We start from the raw sequence: 10193 nt of genomic DNA on the forward strand, positions 1-10193 counted from the left end.
TATCACTTTGGGGTAGATACGATATTTTGATCTCCTGTAATTACTTTTTTTTTCAGTTGTGATCGCTTGTTAAATAATTTTTTTTTGTTTTGTTGCTGCGGCCAAAAACCGCAATTCTGGCTCATTTTCTTTCACGTTACGCCTAAGAAAACCACCAGACTCTGCATTCATGATCAGCAGGTTTGTGAATCTGTGGATTAGAATAATTAATCCTTTCCTGACCGGGCAAATTTTTACAATTCTGACCACTGTCAATTTATGGGGCAATAACTCTGGAACGCCTCAACGGATCCCACTGATTCTGAGAATGTTTTTGTATGACATACTGAACTTCATGTTAGTGGTAAAATGTTTTCAATCTGACTTGTTTATTTCTGAATAAAGCGGAAATTTGGCAAAAATTGTGAGAAAATTTTGCAATTTTCAAACTTTTAATTTTTGTGCCCTTAAAATCAGAGAGTCATGTCGCACAAAATAGTTACTAAATAACATTTCCCACATGTCTACTTTACATCAACACAATTTTAGAAACAATTTTTTTTTTGTTAGGACGTTATAAGGGTTAAAAGTTGACCAGCGATTTCTCATTTTTCCAACAAAATCATTTTTTCAGGGACCGTATCACATTTGAAGTCACTTTGAGGGGTCTATATGACAGAAAGTACCTAAAAGTGACACCATTATAAAAACTGCACCCCTCAAGGTGCTCAAAACCACATTCAACTTTTTTTCACAAAAAATTAACTTTAGACCCAAACTTTTTTATTTTCACAAGGGTGACAGGAGAAAATAGACCACAATTTGTTGTGCAATTTCTCCTGAGTAGGCCTATACCCATATGTGGGGGAAATCCACTATTTGGGTGCATGGCAGGGCTCAGAAGGGAGGGAGCACCAATTGACTTTTTGAACCAAAAACCCAATTGGCTGGAATTGATGGTGGGTGCCATGTTATGTTAGCAGAGCCCCTGATGTGCCTAAACAGTGGAAACCCACCACAAATAACTCCACTTTGAAAACCACACCCCTCAAGGATTTTATCCAGGGGTATAGTGAGCATTTTAAACCCACAGGTACAACACACAATTTGATAACATTAGGTCGTCATATTGAATATGTCGTCATTAGTGTTGAGTGCAAGTGCTCGCTATTCCAGTTTGCATCAGGCTTTCGGGTATGCACTGAATATCGCGGATGCTCGAGTCCTTGCCCCGCATGTTTCGTGGCAGTTAGACAGCCCCCAAAAAAGTGAGGATCTGCGATACTCGGTGCATTTCCGAGCACTTTCGCTCAACACCAGCTGTCATATCGGCATTTTTTTTTCTTCTTTTGAAAAAAACAAAAATTCTAACACAGGTAGCTGAGACCCCGGATATTTTCCAAAGCTGGGGGTGCTTTACACTTATTTCTCAGGAATAAGTACTCTTAACTGATGCCGTAAAAAGGCGTGTCAGCGGTCGTTAAGGGCATAATTGGAAGGGGGTGTTCAAAATAATAGCAGTGTGGAGTTCAAATAGTGCGGTCAATGATTCTGTGAAGAGACAGGGGTGAATCCGGAGGCCCTTATCTAAGGGTGAAGCCAGGACATGTTGTACATGCATTTCTGCTTAAAAACCTGAGAAATATGGGTGGTTCGAGACATTGTTCAGAAGAACAGCGGACTGTGAGTAAAAAGTTGATTGGAGATGGCAAAACTTAGAGAGAAGTGCAGACAATGATCGGCCGTTCAGCTACAATGATCTCCAATGCTTTATAATGGAAACCAAACCAGAGAGACAAGGAAGAAAACGGAAGACGACCATTCACATGGATGGAAGAATAGCCAAAATGGCAAAGGCTCAGCCAACAATCGGCTCCAGGATGATCACAGACAGTCTCCAGTTACCAATGATCGGCTCCAGGATGATCACAGTCTCACGTTACCAATGATCGGCTCCAGGATGATCACAGTCTCACGTTACCAATGATCGGCTCCAGGATGATCACAGACAGTCTCACGTTACCAATGATCGGCTCCAGGATAATAAATAATAATCTTTATTTTTTTATATAGCGCTAACATATTCCGCAGCGCTTTACAGTTTTGCACACATTATCATCACTGTCCCCGATTGGGCTCACAATCTAGAATTCCTATCAGTACGTCTTTGGAATGTGGGAGGAAACCGGAGTGCCCAGAGGAAACCCACGCAAACACGGAGAGAACATACAAACTCTTTGCAGATGTTGTCCTGGGTGGGATTAGAACCCAGGACTCCAGCGCTGCAAGGCTGCTGTGCTAACCACTGCGCCACCGTGCTGCCACAGGATGATCACAGACCGTCTCCCGTTACCAATGATCGGCTCCAGGATGATCACGGGCAGTCTCCCGTTACCAATGATCGGCTCCAAGATGATCATGGACAGTCTCCCGTTACCAATGATCGGCTCCAGGATGATCACAGACAGTCTCACGTTACCAGTGATCGGCTCCAGGATGATCACAGACAGTCTCACGTTACCAATGATCGGCTCCAGGATGATCACAGTCTCCCGTTACCAATGATCGGCTCCAGGATGATCACAGTCTCCCGTTACCAATGATCAGCTCCAGGATGATCACAGTCTCACGTTACCAATGATCGGCTCCAGGATGATCACAGTCTCCCGTTACCAATGATCAGCTCCAGGATGATCACAGTCTCACGTTACCAATGATCGGCTCCAGGATGATCACAGTCTCGTTACCAATGATCGGCTCCAGGATGATCATGGTCTCCCGTTACCAATGATCGGCTCCAGGATGATCACAGACAGTCTCACGTTACCAATGATCGGCTCCAGGATGATCAGTCTCATGTTACCAGTGATCGGCTCCAGGATGATCAGACAGTCTCACGTTACCAATGATCGGCTCCAGGATGATCACACTCTCACGTTACCAATGATCGGCTCCAGGATGATCACGGGCAGTCTCCCGTTACCAATGATCGGCTCCAGGATGATCACAGACAGTCTCACGTTACCAATGATCGGCTCCAGGATGATCACAGACAGTCTCACGTTACCAATGATCGGCTCCAGGATGATCACAGTCAGTCTCCCGTTACCAATGATTGGCTCCAGGATGATCACAGTCAGTCTCCCGTTACCAATGATCGGCTCCAGGATGATCACAGACAGTCTCACGTTACCAATGATCGGCTCCAGGATGATCACAGTCTCACGTTACCAATGATTGGCTCCAGGATGATCACAGTCAGTCTCCCGTTACCAATGATCGGCTCCAGGATGATCACAGACAGTCTCACGTTACCAATGATCGGCTCCAGGATGATCACAGTCAGTCTTACGTTACCAATGATCGGCTCCAGGATGATCACAGTCTCACGTTACCAATGATCGGCTCCAGGATGATCACAGTCTCACGTTACCAATGATTGGCTCCAGGATGATCACAGTCTCACGTTACCAATGATCGGCTCCAGGATGATCACAGTCTCACGTTACCAATGATCGGCTCCAGGATGATCACGGGCAGTCTCCCGTTACCAATGATCGGCTCCAGGATGATCACAGTCAGTCTTACGTTACCAATGATCGGCTCCAGGATGATCACAGTCAGTCTTACGTTACCAATGATCGGCTCCAGGATGATCACAGTCTCACGTTACCAATGATCGGCTCCAGGATGATCACAGTCTCACGTTACCAATGATTGGCTCCAGGATGATCACAGTCAGTCTTACGTTACCAATGATCGGCTCCAGGATGATCACAGTCTCACGTTACCAATGATCGGCTCCAGGATGATCACAGTCACACGTTACTAATGATCGGCTCCAGGATGATCACAGTCTCACGTTACCAATGATCGGCTCCAGGATGATCACAGTCTCACGTTACCAATGATCGGCTCCAGGATGATCACAGACAGTCTCACGTTACCAATGATCGGCTCCAGGATGATCACAGACAGTCTCACGTTACCAATGATCGGCTCCAGGATAATCACAGGTTACCTGTGACAGAAGACGCCTGTGTGACGCTAATCTCTTACCAAGAAATCCTACTATAAAAAGAAAGACATGTACTGAAGCGGATACAATCTGCCAAAGAACACATCAACTCTCCTAAAGAGAGATGGAGAAACATTTTGTGGACCGATGAAAGTAAAATTGTTCTTTTTGGGTCCAAGGGCCGCAGACAGTTCATCAGACGACCCCCAAACTCTGCATTCAGCCTCTGTACAGTCTGCACACAATGAAGCATGGTGGTGAAGCATCATGATATGGGCAGGTTTCTCTTACTATGGTGCCGGACCTATTCACCGCACACCAGGGATCATGGACCAGTCTGCCGATATTATAATACCCGAAGAGGTCAAGTTGCCTTACACTGAAGAGGATATGACCATGAAATGGGTGTTTCAATAAGACAATGACCCTAAACACACCAGTAATGAGCAAAATCGTGGTTTCAGTCCAACACAATTAGGCTAAGTGCACACGTTCAGGATTTCTCCCAGAAAATTCCTGAGAAAACCGGACATTTTGTGCAAGAAATCCGCATGCGTTTTTGCCGCATTTTTGCCGCGGTTTTTTCCGGACACTTCCCAATGCATTTAGTAGTGGGAAATCCGCAAAAAAAACCCGCAAAATTAATGAACATGCTGCGGTTTTTACCGCGATGCATTTTTTTCGCGGAAAAAAATGCAACATGTGCACAAAACATGCGGAATTCATTCTAAATGATGGGATGCTTATTGTATGCAGTTTTTTTTTGCGGTTTTATAGCGTTTTTATCGGGGAAAAACGCGAAAAAACTGCAACGTGTGCACACAGCCTTAGGGTTATCGAGCGGCCGGCCCAATCCACAGACCTTAATCCGATAGAACACTTGTGGGGGGGACATCAAAAATGTTGTTTCAGAGAAAAAGCCAGCAAAGGCCAAAAAAAAATTGCAGGATGTAGTCTGAGCATCCTGGGGTGGAATAACAGGTGACCGAGGCAGAAGTTGGTGACTCTGTGGAACATAGAGGTGAAGTCAATCTAAAACCTGTGGGGAACAACTAAATATCAGGTCAGTGATCCACAGGAATGATAAATCCACAAAAAAATATATATATATCATATGTATGTGTATATATATATATATATATATATATATATGTATATATATATATATATATATATATATATATATATATGTATGTATATATATATATATATATATATATATATATATATATATATATATATATATACGCTGTTCTCTTAGAACGACCCAATGTTGATTTTTTTTTTTCCTGTAAAGTAGCTATATATTATCTACATTTCTCTTCATGTTTTGCATTAAAAAAAAAAAGTTTGCAATGTTCCCAATGCTGGAAATAAGAACTAGGAGAAAGACCTTGTGATTAACTCTGAACACGCTGATATTATTTTGAACACTACTACAATTGTTGCGTTACACAGGATGCACTTGTTGCTAATAGAAGTGATAAGAGCAAACAGACCACAACTATTAACCCTTTAAATGCAGCTGTCAATCACTTAAAAGCTGCATTTAAAGGGCATGATCCTGCCCTGTTGTCTGTTTGAGAGTCCATTGCTCCCCTCTTACTTCTTGCAACCTGCCCAGCCAGGGAGCTACAGAAGGTTCCCATCGATGCCATGTTCCTACTCCTGTGAAGCTCGGCCACAGGTTTATTTTGTCCTATATGTTGCAATAGAGTTTGTAGAACAAGTGATCAAACAGTTGCAGGTCCAGGTCTAATAAATAAAGTAAAAATAAAAAAAATAAGAAGGTTTTAGAAACATAACAAATAATTAAAAAACATATCAATTTCAATCAGCCTTTTACCCAGTTCCGAAATTTAAAAAAGAGCATGTTAGTATTTTCGACTCTGTGGAAATCCAGTCTAAGAAAATATAAATTTGTTTAATCCGTACGTTAAATGTAAAGAAAAAAAAATCTAAATGCCAAAATTGCCATTTTTCAGTCGAAAAGCCTCTGACAAACAATGCAATAAGAAGCGTTGTATTCACCAGAAAATGGTATCAAGAAAACTAACGCTTGGAATACGAAACATGGGAACCGCTCCATCGACAGAAAAAGACGTGAAAAAGCTCCGACTAAGAAAACTGCGACACAAACCAAATTTCTTTTTTTGCCAAGTTGTGAATTTTTTTAGGCACTTTTAAAAAAAATCGTACCAAGGCATTCATCTGGAGAATCACGTTATCGGTTCATTTTTACTGCTCGTTATGGCATTGCTTGTTTTCACCACACTTGGAATTTTCTCCCGTTTATCATTGAATGGTAAAATGAACAACAGCGAGCCGCGCATGGCGACGCCGACGGGAACATATATGAAGGTTAGGGTTCGAGGGAAGACAAAAGAAAAACGAAAGTACAAAAAGAAAAAAGGTCTCCGTCCTTGAAGGGGTACTCCCATCTCCAAGATCATTTCAATGTGTAGGAGATGTAATAATAATAATATTAGCTAATACCCCCAATTAGAAATGTAGTATGGTTCTTCTGATTATTTATGCTCCTAGCCCAATGTGCAGGGCAATGCTGTAGCTTAGGTATCCATGGTTACGACCACTAATGGCTGTCACTATATGGGTGGTTGTAGCCATAGATACCTAAGCTACTGCTATGCCCTGCACATGGGGCAAGTGACATGACTAATCAAGAGAACTATACTACATTTCTAATTGGAGGTATTTACTAATATCATTATTACATCTACTACATATTGGGACAGGACCGTGGAACATCCCTGTAGGAGTGTAGGGATAAGCCATGTAGTAAAAATAAAGTATCAACGAACAGTTCAGCTTTCCTGAAGAGTCCTGTGCCGCCACCATCCATCATTCCCAGGCTACACTGCACTGATTACACAGGAGCTACAGGCACGTACCGCCGCACAGGCCTCTGAGGAGTCGGCCCTTGTTGCCCCTGGTAACCAGTCAAATTCAAGCTTTCATTTTCTGATTCTTGTTGATCCAAATAACCAATCATTCTCCAGCTTTCTTACTAACAGTAACCAATCAGAGTTCAGCTTGCATTGTAGTGTGCACGTTGGGAAAAACAATCTGGTTACATCAGAAATAAGATGGTATCCGAGGACGGCGGCTGCTTCAGTCTGACTCACTGATGTCTGAGCGCAGATGGTCGGGTTTCTGTTTTGTCATCATTTCCTTTCATGGCCATTTTATGTGTATGTGGTATTGTGAGGCGGATGCATCCAATCCTGCCATGTGTGATACCGTAAGCTCCCCTGAGCTGTGTATCTAATCCTCTCGTGTGATACCGTAAGCCCCCCTGAGCTGTGTATCTAATCCCATGCGGTGTGATACTGTCTGCTGAGCCGTGTATCTAATCCTCTCCTGTGTGATACTGACTGCTGAGCCGTGTATCTAATCCTCTCCTGTGTGATACTGACTGCTGAGCCGTGTATCTAATCCTATCCTGTGTGATACTGTCTGCTGAGCCGTGTATCTAATCCTATCCAGTGTGATACTGTCTGCTGAGCCGTGTATCTAATCCTATCCTGTGTGATACTGTCTGCTGAGCCTTGTATCTAATCCTATCCTGTGTGATACTGTCTGCTGAGCCGTGTATCTAATCCTATCCTGTGTGATACTGTCTGCTGAGCCTTGTATCTAATCCTCTCCTGTGTGATACTGTCTGCTGTGCCATGTACCTAATCCTCTCCTGTGTGATACCGTAAGCCCCCCTGAGCTGTGTATCTAATCCTATCCTGTGTGATATTGTCTGCTGAGCTATGTATCTAATCCTCTCCTGTGTGATACCGTAAGCCCCCCTGAGCTGTGTATCTAATCCCATGCTGTGTGATACTGTTTGCTGAGCCGTGTATCTAATCCTATCCTGTGTGATACTGTCTGCTGAGCCGTGTATCTAATCCTATCCTGTGTGGTACTGTCTGCTGAGCCGTGTATCTAATCCTATCCTGTGTGATACTCTCTGCTGAGCCGTGTATCTAATCCTGTCCTGTGTGATACTGACTGCTGAGCCGTGTATCTATTCCTCTCCTGTGTGATACTGTCTGCTGAGCCGTGTATCTAATCCTATCCTGTGTGATACTGTCTGCTGAGCTGTGTATCTAATCCTATCCTGTGATAATGTCTGCTGAGCCGTGTATCTAATCCTATCCTGTGTGATACTGTCTGCTGAGCCGTGTATCTAATCCTATCCTGTGTGATACTGTCTGCTGAGCCGTGTATCTAATCCTATCCTGTGTGATACTGTCTGCTGAGCCGTCTATCTAATCCTCTCCTGTGTGATACTGACAGCTGAGCCGTGTATCTAATCCTCTCCTGTGTGATACTGACTGCTGAGCCGTGTATCTAATCCTATCCTGTGTGATACTGTCTGCTGAGCCGTGTATCTAATCCTGTCCTGTGTGATACTGACTACTGAGCTGTGTATCTAATCCTATCCTGTGTGATACTGTCTGCTGAGCTGTGTATCTAATCCTATCCTGTGATAATGTCTGCTGAGCCGTGTATCTAATCCTATCCTGTGTGATACTGACTGCTGAGCCGTGTATCTATTCCTCTCCTGTGTGATACTGTCTGCTGAGCCGTGTATCTAATCCTCTCCTGTGTGATACTGTCTGCTGAGCCGTGTATCTAATCCTCTCCTGTGTGATACTGTCTGCTGAGCCGTGTATCTAATCCTGTCCTGTGTGATACTGACTGAGCTGTGTATCTAATCCTATCCTGTGTGATAGTCTGCTGAGCCGTGTATCTAATCCTATCCTGTGTGATACTGTCTGCTGAGCCGTGTATCTAATCCTGTCCTGTGTGATACTGACTACTGAGCTGTGTATCTAATCCTATCCTGTGTGATACTGTCTGCTGAGCCGTGTATCTAATCATGTCCTGTGTGATACTGACTACTGAGCTGTGTATCTAATCCTATCCTGTGTGATACTGTCTGCTGAGCCGTGTATCTAATCCTCTCCTGTGTGATACTGACTGCTGAGCCGTGTATCTAATCCTATCCTGTGTGATACTGTCTGCTGAGCTGTGTATCTAATCCTCTCCTGTGTGATACTGTCTGCTGAGCTGTGTATCTAATCCTATCCTGTGTGATACTGTCTGCTGAGCCGTGTATCTAATCCTCTCCTGTGTGATACTGACTGCTGAGCCGTGTATCTAATCCTATCCTGTGTGATACTGTCTGCTGAGCTGTGTATCTAATCCTCTCCTGTGTGATACTGTCTGCTGAGCTGTGTATCTAATCCTATCCTGTGTGATACTGTCTGCTGAGCCGTGTATCTAATCCTATCCTGTGTGATACTGCCTGCTGAGCCGTGTATCTAATCCTCTCCTGTGTGATACTGACTGTTGAGCTGTGTATCTAATCCTCTCGTGTGTGATACTGACCGCTGAGCCTTGTATCTAATCCTCTCCTGTGTGATACTGTCTGCTGAGCTGTGTATCTAATCCTATCATGTGATACTGCCTGCTGAGCTGTGTATCTAATCCTGTCCTGTGTGATACTGACTGCTGAGCCTTGTATCTAATCCTATCCTGTGTGATACTGTCTGCTGAGCTGTGTATCTAATCCTATCATATGTGATACTGTCTGCTGAGCTGTGTATCTCATCTTATCATATGTGATACTGTCTGCTGAGCTGTGTATCTAATCCTATCCTGTGTGATACTGTCTGCTGAGCCTTGTATCTAATCCTCTCCTGTGTGATACTGTCTGCTGAGCCGTGTATCTAATCCTATCCTGTGTGATACTGACTGCTGAGCCGTGTATCTAATCCTATCCTGTGTGATACTGTCTGCTGAGCCGTGTATCTAATCCTTTCCTGTGTGATACTGACTGCTGAGCCGTGTATCTAATCCTATCCTGTGTGATACTGACTGCTGAGCCTTGTATCTAATCCTCTCCTGTGTGATACTGTCTGCTGAGCCGTGTATCTAATCCTATCCTGTGATACTGTCTGCTGAGCCGTGTATCTAATCCTATCCTGTGTGATACTGTCTGCTGAGCCGTGTATCTAATCCTATCCTGTGTGATACTGTCTGCTGAGCCGTGTATCTAATCCTCTCCTGTGTGATACTGTCTGCTGAGCCGTGTATCTAATCCTATCCTGTGTGATACTGTCTGCTGAGCCGTGTATCTAATCCTCTCCTGTGTGATACTGTCTGCTGAGCCGTGTAT

Source organism: Ranitomeya imitator, chromosome 6, assembly GCF_032444005.1.
Source record: "Ranitomeya imitator isolate aRanImi1 chromosome 6, aRanImi1.pri, whole genome shotgun sequence".
Taxonomy (NCBI): Eukaryota; Metazoa; Chordata; class Amphibia; order Anura; family Dendrobatidae; genus Ranitomeya; species Ranitomeya imitator.